Raw genomic sequence first — 18,099 nt, 5'->3', positions numbered from 1 at the left:
TTTTGAACAGCCTGTCATTCTCTAGATGGTCCCAGGGCAATGCAGCATAATGGTCATTGAAATGCAGCATACGTTGCAATAGCAAAACCCGATCTCTGCTCATGTATGGTGCGAAGATGGGGATTACCTAAACTGTGCCAGTAGACTAGAAGGACTGCAAGCTTGGTTTCTGCACTAACTCTATTTTGAGCTTAAATCCTAGAATGAAGCCTTAGGGTGCCTCCTTGCTCCCTCAGAAATTGTTCAGCACGCAAATCTGTTTGCTAGACAATTTGCTCAAGGAAGATAACATCCAAAATGAGATGGACTATGAGGGAAATGCATGACCGGAGCCCCAATCCTAACCTGACGTTGTGTTCCGGAAGCTGGCGTGGAGCAAGGGCATGCAACGACGAGGGGAAGTGATCAAAGGGTTAATCCTTTGACCCTCCCCGTGCAAGTTGATTAAAAGACCGCCTCGCCAGGGAGCCTGTCGGTGGAGAGAGGCGGCCTTGAAGAGGAGGAGAGCCGGGACGAAGCGGGGGCGCTGTAAGCAGAAGAGGACCCCAAAGGCACCAAAGAACAGAGCGGAGCCATGTTCCAGATGCCAAACTTGGGGAAAGAGGAGCTCACACGCTGCCTTCAGGCTCTGGAAGACCGAGAGGACCCAGAAGACGACGTCACAGATAGCTGGTCAGAGGGGTGGTGGACCCCTCAGGAGAGCAGATAAAGCGCTGCTGCAACTTAGGAGAGTTGCGGCTATCAGAGTGAGTGTTCGGACAGGGAAGGAGGGGAGGAAATCAGGTGATGCTTGACTCCTTCTTTGCTTTCCCGGTATGAGAGCCTGGTTTCACCGGTGTATGAATCCGTCTGGATTTAGCGGCATTCACGTCCACACAAGTGTAGAAGTCATTTCTTTCATATATATTTTTTTTTTACCTTTCTCTCACCTTTATTGACAGAATAAAAGCCTCTTTTCCCCGCCTTTTTGAGTACATACCTACCACTAAGACTTGGGGCAGTTGTGTCAGCCCCTTTTTTGTGGCTCCTTTGAGTGATAAACAGGAGAGTGAAAAAAAGTGGATCTGGAGTGTAGGTGTGAACACTGTCCTTTCCGTTCCTTTTCACACCATCTCTCCACCAAAAAAAAACCTACAGTCTACGAACACCTATCTTCGGTTTGGTGGTGGTCTTTTCTAAAGGATAACAAAGAAAGGTCCTGATACTTACCGCCTACTCTTCTGTTTTCCTCTGAGCCTCCTGGGGTGTGTCCATCTCTGGTCCCGGAACCTAGAGAAGAAGGAGAAGAGAAGGAGCGTTGTAAAAACAGCTGATACACGACAAAATCAAATAGCAACAGAATATTAATGTAGGACAGAAGTACCCGGGAACCCACCCTAAAATCACTGAAGAATACAGGAAGAGGAAGACCAAGGAAAGAAAGAAATAAGAACTGTAAAGTTGTTTATTTTATTTATTTTTTCGTTTGTGTGCACTTCAATAAACAGCCACAATTGAGCCCATAATCCAGCCTCCTAGATTTTGTTTTCGACCAGCCCTCTGACATGGATGTAGTCAATTGGCAAAAAATTGACTGCATCGATTTTACATCCAGTGTCATCAGTGAAAGGCAGAATTCGGGGCTGAACTAAATTGGGGAGCTGCCAAGACAGCCCTAAATCTGTGTTTGCCACCGCTTGTGCCTGCTCTCTGGTTGATCTAACATGCTACGGTCACTCCACTGCACAGATTGTGCTTGCAAAGGTACAGCATGAAGGCCATCATCATGTCACTCAGATTCGCTGGAAGATGAGTGGTTGGATGGAACTGCTCCAACTGAAAAATCAGTTTTAGATTTTGCTCCATTTTCCTCTCCCTTAGATGCATTCTCTTTATCTGTTGTCTCTGATCTTGCCTCGGAGCTGTCACCCTTAACCCAAATTAGGGCCTGAGCAGCAGTCAAACCCTCAAGAGCTGCTGACTGGCTAAAACCTTCCTTCTAAAACTCTGTCCAAGGTATAAAGCATATGTATTGTTCTAAATCAGTCGGTGGGTGTGTGCATCTATGAGATATGTACAACAGTAAATAAACAAAAACTTACTTTTTTGGTGAATCTACAGGTTCTTCAAAGGCACAAAAAGAGACAGTTTTACTTCACCTTGCCACATACCCAATTCCACAGCATACCTTTGTCATGGCTTGTGCAAATCTTTATTGTTGGGGTATATGCTGAGTCATTGCCTGTATAAAAGTAATTTCGCGAAGCTACAAATCTACCTTTACCTTTAATCTCAAGAAGCATACATTCTCATAGCAGCCCCTGCAACTTTGTGCGCAGGAGCCCTTGTAAATTTCGCGCAGAAAATAGGAAAAAGGCCGCCACAAGAATTGATTAAGATCTATAAAGCTGAATTGTCTTACTGCGGTGCTATATGGTGCCGGTATTTGGGGTTACTGTAGTGTGGAAGAAATACAGAAAGTAGACCATACTTTCCTCGACAAAAATGCAACCCTATCTGTCTTATTATGGTACAGGGTACGATAGATTCGTACTCACGCGCTTTAGATTGGATTCTTTTTTCCGTTTAGTATCTTTCCCTATAACAAATGATTGGTCAAGACATCTAGATCGTTGTCATTGTGACTGTATTGTGTCTCAAACTACTATCCACACTGTCTTATTTTGCAAATATTACAGGGAACAAAGGAAAAGGTGGATTCTTCCAATTTAAAAAATTTGGGGTTTGAGGCAATGTCGGCCAGCGTACTTTGCATCGCAATTATTGGAGAATAAATTATATACTAGAAATATTCCACTTTTTTTAAAAGCAATAATTAAGACTAGAAAATATGTAAAATGAAATATAGGGGTTTTATCTGGAAAATATTTTTATAGGAATGTCACACGAACTGACAAACATTGATCACTTTGTAAAACAAAGTAATGGAACGCCAATATGGCAAGGTTTTGGTAATTTCTTAAAAAGAAATCCAAATAGATTGTCAATATTTGTAAATCTAGAACTGAATTACTGTCCCATTTTTGGCAAAAGAGTATTAATTAAGTTCGGGAAGCAAAGTTAATTTTTAATGTATGATTTTAAGTGGAAAATGGTTTTAAACAAAACACACCATGAATTGATAACACTTTCATGCTGTAACTCGAGAGTAGGGGAGAGTTGATATAATAGGGCTTTGTTACTTTTTAAAAATGAATTCAAATAGCACGTTCAAAATGTATACATTTATCTGTGTATTATGCTTTTATGGTTTATTAATGTAAACGAAAACCGAATTAAGTGAATTTGAATCTGTGCGCATCTATGAGATATGTACAACAGTAAATAAACAAAAACTTACTTTTTTGGTGAATCTACAGGTTCTTCAAAGGCACAAAAAAAAGATTTTTACTTCACCTTGCCACATACCCAATTCCACAGCATACCTTTGTCATGGCTTTTGCAAATCTTTATTGTTGGGGTATATGCTGAGTCATTGCCTGTATAAAAGTAATTTTGCGAAGCTACAAATCTACCTTTACCTTTAATCTCAAGAAGCACACATTCTCATAGAAGCCCCTGCAACTTTGTGTGCAGGAGTGCTCTTTATGAAATCTCACATCGATATCACCAAGGTCACTAAAATTATGCCAAAGAGCACCAAATTATGAGACAATGTTGACTAAATTATGTGGCACAATGCAGCACATTTTGTTATAGTATTACGTCAATATCTTTTTCATTTGTAAACTTGTAAACCTGGTAATACTGTCCGGACAAATATTTCACCTCATTAGCACCTGTTTAGCAATCAAATACAGAAATTAGCACCTGAAAGATGACCAGTCAACCTTTGCGCAGTCCCTTTCATTGCGTGCCAACACATATATGCTGTGTAAGAAAACAGTTTTCTGCAGGTGTCCCCCACTTTTTGCTCCCATTTGGACGACTAGATGCTGGTTTTAGACTCTGAAAGTGCACTGAAGCCTGCTAACCAGGTCCCAGTGTCTGTGCTCTCTCCCTAAAACTAATACATGTGAATTAGCAACCCCAATTGATAAGGACTTTAACACCCTTATTAACCCCAGGCAAGTGGTACCAGGGGTACCTAGTGCATGGGAGCTAAATGGGTCACCAGGGTCTGAAGCACTGTTTATGCCACCCCGAGTGACCCAAGTAAACGGAAGACTGCTGTCCTACCATTGCAACCTGCATGAGCAGTTCAAACTGTTCAAACTCAACTGTGCCTTCACCATGTGTGGCAAGGTCAAGGCACTATTTTTAATATATGGCAGTCACTGGGCGGTATATTAAAGGTATGCACTAATACTTACAAGCTTATATGTCCCTATAGTAGCCTCTTTTCATTAAGGGCTACTATGAGTGATCAGCGGTCATGGGCTGGCCACCCCGAAGGGTGCCAATTCCCTTTTGGTACCACTGAAATAGGTCATTTTCAGTATCAAACAACATGCTTAATCACCCTTGACATTATTTCCAATGTGAGAGTCCATGTGGCATGCACCCAGGTGGCTACCTCAGAGGTTGTCCACATGGTTGTCACTTTTTTTTCTTGGGGCCTGGCTGACAGCCCCAAGTTGCTACTGCCAAGACAGGAGTCTGACTCTCTGCCAGGGGGTGTGAACCCTCCCAGGAGTGATCAATAAAGGACTGGGTGGACAGGAGGGGACACCTGCCTCGCCGACAAGATGTCTAGTGCAGTGGCCCATCAAGGAGGTGAGCATCAAAGCATAAACTGCCTCTAATATGCATCCGGGCTGCCTCCTGAAGGAAGTACATTTGCACCTGAGCAGGTGGAAACATAATGTAGTCAGGAGATGTAAACACCCAGAAGGCTAGCTACAATCCTAGGGTGGGCTACCTGGTCTGTACAGCCAAAAAGTAGGACACCGCCCAGATGTGGTTACCTCAGGGGCAGATTAGCCACTGGGGCTAGGCGCCCATTGGCTACTTGCACCCATAACCCTAAATCTAAGATGTATGGGCACTCACGGCATCAGAACCTCAGTTTGGATTCGAACTGCAACAGAGGACAAAGAAGAGATCAATGTCTGCGACAACAGGATCTGCACAAAACAAAGGTGTCACACTCTGCACGTGTGGCAACCATCCTGAAATTGCACAAATGCAACTCGTCTGGGACCAAAGACTGGTTCCACAGACAGAGGAGCTCCTTTGAGAGCCAAAGGCAACTCTAGTCTCCCTTCAACTAGTGGCACTAGTTCCCTGCAGTTCACAGGTAAAAACAATGTACCGGAACCAAAGAATCGCTGGCCATCAAGTCCTCCGAAGGGATTGTCCAAATGTAGATAGTCTAGTGCTAAGTGGTAAAATCAGCTGAGCAGAGTTCCTTCATATGTTCTGTGGTTGCCCGGCACTAGGACATTTCTGGAGGGAGATGACAGAGCTCTTAGCTGAAATTATTGAAAAGAAAGTGCACCTGAATCCATGTTACTGCTTACTCCACAGATTCCAACACACTTCCAAGAACAAGGTCCCTAGTAAATTTCAGGACCATGGATTGATACTAGCGAAGCGGGATATTACGAGACATTGGAAGGCAAAGGGAGGTCCTAGCATATGGAGATGGAGAAGAGTGTTTGAGCGCTGGGCAGGCTGTGAGGGAGAAGCACGGCTGAGATGCTAGATGTAATGGGAGTTAGAAGACGCTGGACGCAGCCAGAGCATGGGAAGCTCTGACGCTACACCTTAAGCAGCTTAATGACATCGCAGATGAGAGTAACAGGGAAGTCCCACAGGTAGACAGTTTGTAACTTACATTGGGTGGCCGTGTGGAGGGGAGAAAGGGCGCTGCGGGATGCTCCTTTACCGGCAACACACTGGAGCCCATGGATCCCACGACGATGGGATGGAAGTTGCTAGAGAGTGGCCCTAGGAATATTACCTGAGCATAGTACTCCATGACACAACTGGGGGTTTGAGGGTGGGTAGAGAGGGTGGTGATGCTACTTGTGGAGGGTTAGTATTCTTCTTGCACTGCTTGACAACGTGGGATGTGAGATTTTCATTTGTAAATGCATCCTTTGAGGGACTATTAACTGCATATGACTGTTTATACAGCAGTGACGAGATGCATGTATAGTGACAGGGGATCTGTATTAGCTCACATGCTCATTAAGATGTCTATACTGTATTGGTATATGTCTCGTAAACGCCTAATAAAGCTTGTTTAAAAAATAAATAAATAAGTGGCAAAACCAGCTGCCTCGCAGTTCCTGCTTCAGCACCAAGGACAGCCAGGACAACTCTGCACCGAGATTCTCAAGGCATGCAAAATCAAACTGATTGTTGTGGCTTGATCCTAGGACCCATATCACCATAACCCCCAGCGGGTTCCATGCAACTCAACCTGCAAATAATCAATTGTCATTGGGCTTTTTACTACTGACCACAATGCTAAAGTTTTGCAGTATTGATTTGCACTGATTTATTTTTCCTCCTAAAATCCATAACTTTCGTTATACTTATCCGATTGACTTCATTTTAATGTTTAAATTTATATAAAAGTCTGCTTTATTTATATAAATTGGTGTTGGATTTCTTTTGAGGCATGTCAATTACTAATTGTGCATGGTGGTACTCAGAAATTCTTAACACATGTTCCTCAAGTAAAGCCGGGCTGCTCTTTGCCAGACTACCAGGACTGAGCTAAGGATTTATTATTGTGAATCCAAGGACCATTTTTGGGGTATTGTGATAGTATTACATAGTAAAGTCTAACTAGCCTCATTTCTATCATGTTGTTTGGACGTGCCCGGTCATCTCTATATATTAGCAGCAAGTGTGCAGTGAGCTCTCGGGGGTCTTGGAGCGGGTTCTTGCTCTGACTCCAAAAGTGGACCTGCCGGGCATGGTTGATGAGGTGGGTGGTTCCCAAGCTGACAGCATATTTGTAGGTGTTGCCACACTAGCAACTAAGAGAAACACAGCTCGGCAATGGAATTCCCCAAAGCCCAGACCCTCTTAGAATGGAGGACGGGAGTGGACTGATGAGCTCAACTTATAAAATCTAGCTGCATTGGCTGAGGCTGCACATGGAAGCATGACAAGATATGGCGGTCATGGTAGCATATTATGGACTGGGATATGATTGGTTTATAGCTGATTACATTGTGTAGGCGTACAGCGACTATGTAGTTTGTGGGTTTCAAAACGAATAAAATGTCATTAAAAAAATGTAAGCACCTTTTTTAACACCTACAGCATAGAGGTTAGAGAGCCACTGAAAGCTCCAGCCTTGCTCAGGAGATATACCTGTTGCTATTTCAGCTCTTGGACTCTCAAGCCAAAAAAAAACAGAGCTTTAAACCTGTGTCAGTGCACAGTTGTATAACGCTGAATGATGTGCTCCCAAGCCCCCCCCCCCCCCCCCCCCCCACCCCTGCAGAATATGACGGGCCCCTTGAGTCTAGCTTATCTCACAGATATTCATTGACTTTGGGCTGAATTGGGGACACCTTAAGGATAAGATGCCCCTTGTACTTGGGTAGGTTTGCAGGCCTACTCTGAGATGAAATATCTTAATGCATTGGATTGCTTAGATAACTATAGTTGGATTTGTTTTCCGTAAAACTGTAGTTTGACTCAACGGAGCCTATGTTAGTAAAGTCACCTTATCCTTCAAGCTCACTCACCACCCCTTCTGCATCACAGGATGTACTGCTCTGGCCTCCTCTGCATCTTGGTCTTTTAGTATTTTAGTGCCCTCTCCCCCTACGGATCAGGGGAGAGGGCACGAGGAGAAGAGAGTTCAATGAACTGATAGTAAGGACCAGTGTAGTCTTGTTGAAGTGCTCGAAGGGGGATGTTATGCTAGGGTTTTTTTTGGACAGTCTGGTGTGAGATGTGACGATTTAAAAAAAACTCTAGCATTGCGACCCCACCCCTCCCTCTCCGAGCACATTCACAATCACAATCACTCTATTAAGCCAAGGGAGGTGGTTAATAACAACATAAAAACATACCCTTACTGAATGAAGTCTTATCAATTTCAATTTCAATCTTTATTTCGTTGCGTTGCAACATAAAAGATAACAATAAAATGTACAGTTCATGGTAAAATATACAACAATATAGCATTCATTATAATGGGCACCCTAATACTACATTACTTCTACATTTCATCAAGTTAAACACATTAGCTAGTATTTCATCAAATAAAGGCACATAATTTACAGTTTCAGTTTGGCACAGTATCAGATAAATATTAAAATGTTTAAAACAGTAGAAAAGTTAAAAAGACATTAAATTGAATTTGAGCAACCAGAATTAAAAATGCGATGCCTTGGCTTTGTTCATGGTTTCGGAGAGTCTGAATAAGCAGTTTTCCTTGATTTAAAATGAAAGAAATAATTTCCTTCTAATAAAATAAGTGGACAATAGAAATTTGCTAATACCGAACACGATTACTTGACTGGTGTCCGTGCTTAAGATTCTGCCAGCTTCCCTATGGGAAGTAGAGCCGATGTTACGGCACAAGGGGACTATCCACTTTTTCCTTGCTTTGTCGTAACTAGGGCAAAAAAACAGTATGTGGAAAATGTCCTCCCTTTGGTTATTAGTGCACAGGGTACAATGATCTTTATCAGTCTTCCCCCATCTTTTCTCAGTTACTTTTATCCTCAACGTTCCGTACCTAAATTTTAAATATAAAGATTTGGCCAGTGGAGGTTGGATTTCATCAAGAAATTGTTCGAATAAAGCCTCATTTTTTGCCAAAAGAAATTTTTCAGTGAGAGGACCGTGAGTTCTTGTATACACAGAATCATAACTCACATATGACCAAAAGCATAATTTGACAATTTTCTTGGAAGCTGAGTTTAGAGATCCAGGCTCGTTCCAAAGGTGTGATAATCCGAGCTTGGTAAGCCAGTTTTTTACATGCTTAAACCAGAAGATCTTATTGTCCCTATCAAGCTCTAATACTTCCTTCAGACCATTTTTATAGTCAGATAATTCCAGGGTTGTCCATAATCTGACCCACAACAGCAATGGTCTCAATATAGCGTGCTGATCTGTGTGTTTAATGTTTAGGTCTAAGAATAGGGGTATCAGGGGGGTGTTGATTGGAACTTTTAATAGTCCCCTGACAAATTTGTTCTCCAGTACTTCAAAAGTTTTTTTGCATACTGGCCCCCAGATTTCTGCCCCGTACAAAGAGGCGGATTGTACCTTGTATCTGAAAAGCTCTATCGCTGGAGTAACTGCTTTGTTCACACTTTTGTTGTACCTCTATGTTATTGGGAAACAGTTTTGTTTGAACACCAATTTAGATTTTTCCAATTGTGGGCCCCATCCCATTACAGAGTCCATTAAGACCCGCAGGTAAGTGAAACTGTGCTCGTAGTCTAATCTTTGCCCATTTAACATTAAGTTCTTTTTAAAAGTTTTATGCGGGTTCAGTGCCATATATTTTGTTTTTTTATATTAATTTCTAATCCTTTATGGATACAGTACTGTTGGAACCTGTCTAATAGGATCTGTAGGCCACGTGGCGTTTGCGAGATTAGAATTGTGTCATCCGCGAAAAGGAGGGACGCAACGCGTTCCCCTCCCAGTCGAGGAGAATCGTTATCGCAATTTTCCATATAGGTTGCAATGTCGTTTACATAAAGGGAGAATAGAGTAGGGGCCAGGACACAGCCCTGTCGCACTCCCCTTTTTATCGGGATCGGGTCTGTGAGTTCCCCATTTGGGCCCCATCTAACCTTAGCATAATTCTCCCAATGCAATCCTATTACAAGTTTTAATAATTCGCCAGGCAGCCCTTGCCTATTCAGGGTTTCTCAAAGTAAGTCTCGTGGATTGAGATCAAATGCTGCTCGTAGGTCTACAAAGGTCACATACAAGTGACCTTTGCGGATGATGACATACTTCCAATACAAGCAGCATAGCCTGAATACTTGATCGATAGTACTTGTTTTGCTTCTGAATCCCGCCTGGTATTTGGATAAAATTGACTCCTCCTCCAACCATGAATTTATTCTATTTAGAATATGCCTAGCATATATTTTCTGCGTGATATCTAAAAGGCTAATGGGGCGGTAATTTGCTGGATCACCACGATCCCCTTTTTTAAAAATGGTGATGATTTCTGCGCCATTCCAAGTGTCCGGAATGTGCTCACTAGCCGCGACTATGTTAAATAAATGATTTAAATAGGGTGCCCAAACATCAATATTATACAAATACAGGTCACCAGGGATTCTATCAAGCCCTGGCGCCTTCCCTTTCTTTATTGTAATAATTGCTGCCTCTGTTTCTTGTAAGGTAAAAACTACCGGGTGAGTATTGGCTGGTATTGTAAGCGGGGGTACATCATTTGCTGCCTCAGTTGGAGTTTTGGCTGCATACAATAACGAAAAGTGCTTGACCCAAGTATCTTTATCTAAGTAGACCTCCCTGGAACCTTTCTCCCGTTTATTTTCCTTAGCTGCCAATTCCCAGAATTGTTTCTGGTCCTTGTTTTTAGCGGCTGTTAACATATTGAGCCACATTTCCTCATCCCATGAGGATTTCGCTCTTAGTATTATTTTGTTATAAGCCTTTCTTTTCTCTCTGATTGCTAACGGACTTTCCCCTTTAACAGCATTAATCAGTGCGGTTTTGGCAAGGCAGCATTCCTTGTTATACCAAGGTTTGCCTACGGATTTTGCAATAGTCCTACCAGCACCTCTTTTAGGTTTTTTTGTAAGAATTTCTAATAATTGGCTGAAAAGGGACTTATGTAAATCGATAAATTCTTTAGGGTTGCAGCTATGGGGACAATATGGGTCCAGAGTATCTGCAAAAGTGCAGTAAATATTGGCCAATAGGTCCTCTTTTTCTAGCACAAAGGCCCATTTAACCGCCCTACGATTATTGCTAAGGACAATATTATCAATTGTGGTTGAGGATGCTATACTATGACCTCCCTCCATATTGTCAAGCCCCGTTACCATGCTTAGTAGAAAACTCATTTCTAAAGGGCAATGGTCACTTTCGTATCTCTCTTTGACCTTTAGGTCTACTGTAAAGGGCCAGAGGTCAAAGGAGACAATGACATAGTCTAATTTACTCCCATAATTGCCTCTCTTAAATGTGGGGGCTTTCGGGCTGTCTGATGGCATACGGCCATTACATGCTCTCAAGCCATGTGAGGTCAGGAACCGTGTAATTTGTAAAGCCAATGCTGTACCGGCCACCATACAATTCTCGTTCAGGGCAGGTATTGCATTGGCGTTGTCCTCCTCCTCAAACAATGGGGTTATCCCTGAGATTGGTTCAAAATTACAGTTCAGGTCTCCACATAGAATAACACCTGACTCTGTTTTTAGTGAATCCATAAGTGACTCCAACTTCCCTATACATGTGGATTCCTTGTGGGAAGACTGGGGCTGTTATAAACATTGAATAGATAAAACGCCCTATTATCCACTGTCGTTATTTCTAGACAAAGAATGTCTGGGGAGTCGGTGTTGATCATTTTAATAACTAATTTAATGGAAACATTGACCCATACTAGGAGGCCTCCAGATGCACGACCTCTCAAGGAAGGGACAGCCTCTATTTGGTAGGTTTTATAGCCAACCCTGTGCAGTTGTACTGTGGCCCATGTTTCCTGCAGCACACAGATGTCAAAGGTATTTATGTATGCATTCCAGTCGGGGTCATTTAATTTTGCACGCACCCCAGCAATGTTCCATGAGACGAGTGTAAATAGGGAAGGTCCCTCGTTCGTATCATGGGGCACAGCAGGTGTAACGACTGGTGAGCTCCTATTGACTTCATCTGTACCTGTAACAACAGAGCGTATGTCCACCCTAGGACTGCTATTACCTTCTTTTCGGTGGTGGTATCCCAAAGTACATGACACATTTTCATTCCCCCCAGCATCTCTACTTTTTTGACTTGGGGCAAATGATAACAAGAATGAGCCCTCATTTGTCCCAGGAGACGCTACAGGTAATGCAACAGACAATCTATTCTTAATTGTTTCATCACAAATAACAGCAGTGTGTGAACCTGGCTTCAAACAACTAGATCCTTTTTCCACAATACACCCCAGAATACGTGAAACATTTTCAGTACCCCTATTGACTTCCGTGCTCTTTAAACATCAATTGCACTCTTCCAAGCCACTGAATGCCTCAAACCTATTTGTTTGTTCCAAAGGAGTAAATGGGATGAGATTGGACATTTTACCATTTCCTCCTGGGTTGTGGCTAGTTGGTACGGTGTTCCACCCATGGATCAAAGGGGGTGGGACAAGATGGTGCAAATAGGCAGGGTTCCTAGCTACTCCCATATTCGAAAATTGTGTATTAAAGGGAATGTAGCTAATTGCATGTTGAGGGGGGAATACAGTTGATCTTGGGTAGAAGTATGTCAAAGGGCGTGGCACTATACAGTTGTTTTCGTTGCCGTAAGGCCAACTCAAAATATATTGGACCGCCTTTCTGTCCCTAAAGTTTACAACTACAATGTCACCCCCTATATCCTTTGTTCTACCACCCAGCCAAGACAGACGGCGCACATGAACTATTTCGCCATTTACGTAGTTGGCTTTGGGTCTGTACAATGACAACCAGTGCATAATCTTGTTCTTTAGCTGAAGGTAACCTTCCTGCTTACCACTTGTCAGCTCAGGAACCCCGGTAAGCACCACTACATATGGTAGAGCTTCCGGTGGGAGTTCCGTAGGTGGTATCCTTCCTTGACCCCCTCTTACGTGACTAGCCTCGTTCTCTTCAACTCTAGGGAGACTGTTTGGGGGGATAGTTGGTTCCCTAGGCTGGATGTTAACTAGAGTGTCCGTAGAATTAGATGTTGTAGTTGGTCTACTCATAGATGATTTTAGTTGTTTTGGATTAGAGCTGTTGGGCGGTTTACTAACAGAAGGGGCACCTATAGTTGGGTGGTTAGGGGCAGCTGCGTTGGCTACTACTAAGTTGTTATCAATAGTAGAGTTAGTAGATTTTACGACTGCCCTTTCAGTTGAGGGAGTACACATTGTATTTGAAGCTCTTTGGGGCTGTGTTGCGTTCTGGGGTCTTAGTGGCCTATCCAGTTGCCCAAGAGCTACCAGGTCCAACTCAATCCTCCCCAGCCTTGATTCCACTCCCTTTAGTCTTTCAGATAGGGCTAGCATATAGGTTCGCACAATCATTTCAATGTTGTCCAATAGATTCTTCGGAAAGGTTGTCTGCGAACCTTCTTCCATTGGGATGTGGATGATGTCAGGCACTGTGATTGATGGGGAGGGTGGTATTGTGGGTTTTGACGGGGTTAAGGCAGTTGCCGTTGTTTGCTTGCTGGCCGGCTTTCCCGAAGTCATAGTAGTAGCAAGACTAGTCTTCTTACCAAAATCTGAGTGGCTTAACTTGTACTTACTTGTGTCCATTTTCATCCGTCTCTTTTTAGGGGGTGGGGGCCCATGTGCTTTATATGCCAATGTCCTCTGGTGTTTCCCTCTTACTACCTTTCCCGGACTGATTGTGGGGGAAATCAAAATTGTTGCGGGGTTAGGTGTACTGGGAGGATCTTGAGCCTCAATTTGTGACTCGGCCTGGGTTTGCGTTGGTGAGATGGCGGGAGCTAGGCATTCCTTGAGCAATAGGGGCACACTGGCAGTTGGAGATAAATTATCTGTCAGAATGTTATTCGTTTCATTGTCCAAGGTAACAGAGTAAATGGGCTCAGACAGTGTCCTATTTTTAATGCGTTCAATTGAACGACGCCGATCCGCCCGCCTCTCAGCAAGTAGTAGTTCTTTATTACCCTCAGGAGCAGCCTTAGAAAAATAGTCATCCAGTGTTCTGTTTAGTATGCTCCCAGTTTTATCCGAGCCGGTAATGGCAGCGCTCACAGCGGCAGTAGCCATCATACAGTTTCACAATGAGTGGGATAGTAAAAGGTTTTCTACTTACTCGGGGATTTGATCAGGGCCTCGTGCCCAGCCCAGCCTCTTCTGGCCTCTGAGGGCCTAAGAGGGCCCGCCCTTTGCCCGGGCTTCGCCCCAGGCGTCCCGCTCGCGTCCGGCGTTGTGGGCGCAGCCCCGCTTTGTAGTGCCGCCTGGCGCTGGTTGTTGACGCGCTCCGATGCGCAGTCGCAAAGCCCCCTGGGAATGCGAGTTCCTTCAACCTGCCTCGCCGTTCTTCTTGGCGTCCTTGCAGGGAGGAACCGGCGGGGAAAGTGGCCAGACACGGGGGTCGTCGCTGGCTTCAGGCGAGTCTCCAATCACTCTCTAGCGTCCTTGCACCCGTCTTTCTACTGCAGCGTTTACACACGCTTGGACGGGCGCAGTCCCGCTTTGTAGCGCCGCCTGGTGCTGGTTGTTGACGCGCTCCGATGCGCGGTCGCAAAGCCCCCTGGGAATGCGAGTTCTTTCAACCTGCCTCGCCGTTCTTCTTGGCGTCCTTGCAGGGAGGAACCGGCGGGGAAAGTGGCCAGACACGGGGGTCGTCGCTGGCTTCAGGCGAGTCTCCAATCACTCTCTAGCGTCCTTGCACCCGTCTTTCTACTGCAGCGTTTACACACTCTTGGACGGGCGCAGCCCCGCTTTGTAGCGCCGCCTGGCGCTGGTTGTTGACGCGCTCCGATGCGCGGTCGCAAAGCCCCCTGGGAATGCGAGTTCCTTCAACCTGCCTCGCCGTTCTTCTTGGCGTCCTTGCAGGGAGGAACCGGCGGGGAAAGTGGCCAGACACGGGGGTCGTCCCTGGCTTCAGGCGAGTCTCCAATCACTCTCTAGCGTCCTTGCACCCGTCTTTCTACTGCAGCGTTTACACACTCTTGGACGGGCGCAGCCCCGCTTTGTAGCGCCGCCTGGCGCTGGTTGTTGACGCGCTCCGATGCGCGGTCGCAAAGCCCCCTGGGAATGCGAGTTCCTTCAACCTGCCTCGCCGTTCTTCTTGGCGTCCTTGCAGGGAGGAACCGGCGGGGAAAGTTGCCAGACACGGGGGTCGTCGCTGGCTTCAGGCGAGTCTCCAATCACTCTCTAGCGTCCTTGCACCCGTCTTTCTACTGCAGCGTTTACACACTCTTGGACGGGCGCAGCCCCGCTTTGTAGCGCCGCCTGGCGCTGGTTGTTGACGCGCTCCGATGCGCGGTCGCAAAGCCCCCTGGGAATGCGAGTTCCTTCAACCTGCCTCGCCGTTCTTCTTGGTGTCCTTACAGGGAGGAACCGGCGGGGAAAGTGGCCAGACACGGGGGTCGTGGCTGGCTTCAGGCGAGTCTCCAATCACTCTCTAGCGTCCTTGCACCCGTCTTTCTACTGCAGCGTTTACACACAAGTCTTATCTAACTTTGATTTAACACCTAATTTATGTATTTATTTAGCAAAGAGTTTTGATTTAGCTCCGCAAAGAATTAAACACAAAGCTTTGTCCCTTTGAGTTTAACCGGAGAGACCCCACCCAGTGGCTGAATTGCACAATGTGTAATCAGGAAGCCTTGATTCAATTCTGTCTTCCCGCTTGACCAAATTGTGTGATCCTAGGCAATTAATTCAATGCACTGAACCAATTAATTCAATGCACTGAACCTCCTTTACTTTGAGCGTCAAGTTTTAGAGGACCTTGAGGTACGTTTTTTCAGGAAGTAAACTATACAAAAACCTCTCTTGTATACATTTAACAGACAGTTTACAACAACAATACAGGGGCTATACAGGAGGCACATGAAAACTGGGTTGCATCTCGGGTAACTAATAGCATTGTTATGAGATCAGTGAGGAGTGGATCATGAATGTTTTATGTGATCTAATGTACAATTAAACACTGCTGAATGTTAAAGGAATACACCATTTTAAAACTTTGAAGTAACTTTATCATATGTTTACATTACTTTTGCATAACAGTCAGCCTGTTGGCTTATGAATGAAGGAGAGGTACATATTTAGGAGGGGGTCCCATCAGAGTATGTATTCTACTGTAGCATTTATGTATCACTTACTCTCCTATATGGGACATCAAAGTACGTATCACTGCTTTGAGCCTATGTGGGAAGTGCTCTTTTCATCTCAAAGGACCAGAGAGGTGCTCTCACCTTATCTTGGGACACAGCACTTAGGGCCATATGTATGAAACTTTGGTTTTGCGATTCTCAAATAGCGATTTTTTGTGAATCACTATTTGAGAATCGCAAAATGCTATGTATGTCGGATTTACAAATAATTTTGTGAATCCTACATATTCCTTAATTGCGAATTGCAAATTGCGATTCGCAATTAAGCTATACCTTCATATTCTTTCCTATGGGCCTCCAGGCCTATAGGAATGAATGGAAAGACATTCTCAGTTTGCGATTCTCAATTAGAGAATCACAAATTGAGAATGCAATTTCAAGGGTGCCAGGGTGTCAAAAGGACACCCTGTTGCATTCCTGAAATGTGCATGTGTGCACATGTGGCACACATACATTCCCTAAGGGCATGTATGTGCGCCACATGGCACTTCGAAAAATGCAAAAAAGTGCATTTATTAAAGAAATCGCAAATTACCACCAACTTAAAGTTGATGGTAATTTGCAATTCCGTATGGCCAAATTGCACTATTTCTGGGCTTTTTACATTGCATTTAAGGAATCGCAATATGCAATTTTTTAAATGCTGTCAGGACTGTCCGGGACTATGTGGGGAACATAGTCAGGGACTTGGGCAAGGACTCAGAACTGGGTAGAAAACTTTCAAAGGAAGAGGAGTACAGCGTTGCCCAGGATCATACAGTCAGAGGAGAAAAAGGGATCCAAAGGGGGAGCCTGTACAAGTGAACAAGATGGGTAAGACTCAGAAAGGAAGGGCACTCACAAGGCGGCACTCACAAGGCTCTTTTAGCATTCAGAACAACTACACCCAGGACGAATGTGCAAGACATATATATGAAACAACATTAACAATAAAGGGGAGTGTGGGGTAAAGCACTCGGGAGCTCCACAAGGTAAGACTGAAGTTCAGTAAGTTTCTTACCCACAATTGCTGTTACAGATACTGACTGCAAAGACACACATGTAGGATATGCATGCAACAGCAGGGTCTGTGGAGCTTATACCTATGGTGATGTTATACATGTAACTCAAAGACAATACTCACAGTGAATAAGAAACACCACCTAGGTAGTCAGCTGTGCCCATGGATCCTGGCGATCAAACAGGAACACGCAAGGACATTAACAGCAAGAGGGTAGAACTAAACACAAGCACAATAGACAAGGAGCTAGCAATGAGGAGTGCTTAACAGGAAAGGAAGGAAATGACAGGCTACACTTGGCAGAAATCAGGTAACACACATACAAGGCAACAGAAGATAGACAACATAATAGAAAGACAGAACACTAGGAACTGGAACCAAGGAATTGGGAAGAAAGGCATGGACTGGAAAGGGATATACAGAAGAAGAGGCTACAAGAGTATACTAGAATAGTGCAGATTAAGGAATCAAGAAAACAAAGTAGCATAGAAGGCAGTGCTGGGGCAGTGACAAGAATTGAGCTAAAGCTCAGGAATCTAGGTAGCACTGCAGGCAGTGCTAGTACAGGAATAGGGAATTACTATGGCTTTAGGAGTCAAGGTAGCACTTCAGGCAGTGCTAGTTCAGGAATAGGGAATTAGCTACAGCTCACGAAGCAAGGAGTCAAGAGAGCACTGCAAGCAATGCAAATGAGGAACAAGAAATAGCTGAAGCCAAGGAACAGGAACAAAGAATAACTATAGCTCAGGAACTCAGTAAACAAGGTAGCACTGCAGGCAGTGCTAATTCAGGTACAAGAAATAGCTATAGCTCAGGAACTCAGAAAACAAGGTAGCACTGCAGGAAGTGCTAATTCAGGAGAAGGGAAACTGCTGCAGTTCAGGAACAAGGAATATTAAGGCTCAGGGGTCAAGGTAGCACTGCAGGCAGTGCTAATTCAGGAACAAGGAAAACACCAGTAGGTCAGGAACAAGGCATAACTAAAGCTCAAGAAACAGTGGAAACAAGGATAGCAAAAGCTCAGGGAGCACTAGAAACAAGGCTCAGTCTCACCGGTAAACAGCTACAATGACCAACCTTGGCCTGAAGGGAACTGGGGATTATAAGAGCTCACAGTAATCACATGCAGCAGGTGT

This window comes from Lissotriton vulgaris, chromosome 12 (assembly GCF_964263255.1).
Source record: "Lissotriton vulgaris chromosome 12, aLisVul1.2, whole genome shotgun sequence".
Lineage (NCBI taxonomy): Eukaryota > Metazoa > Chordata > Amphibia > Caudata > Salamandridae > Lissotriton > Lissotriton vulgaris.
Note: the sequence above shows the minus strand (reverse complement) of the source record.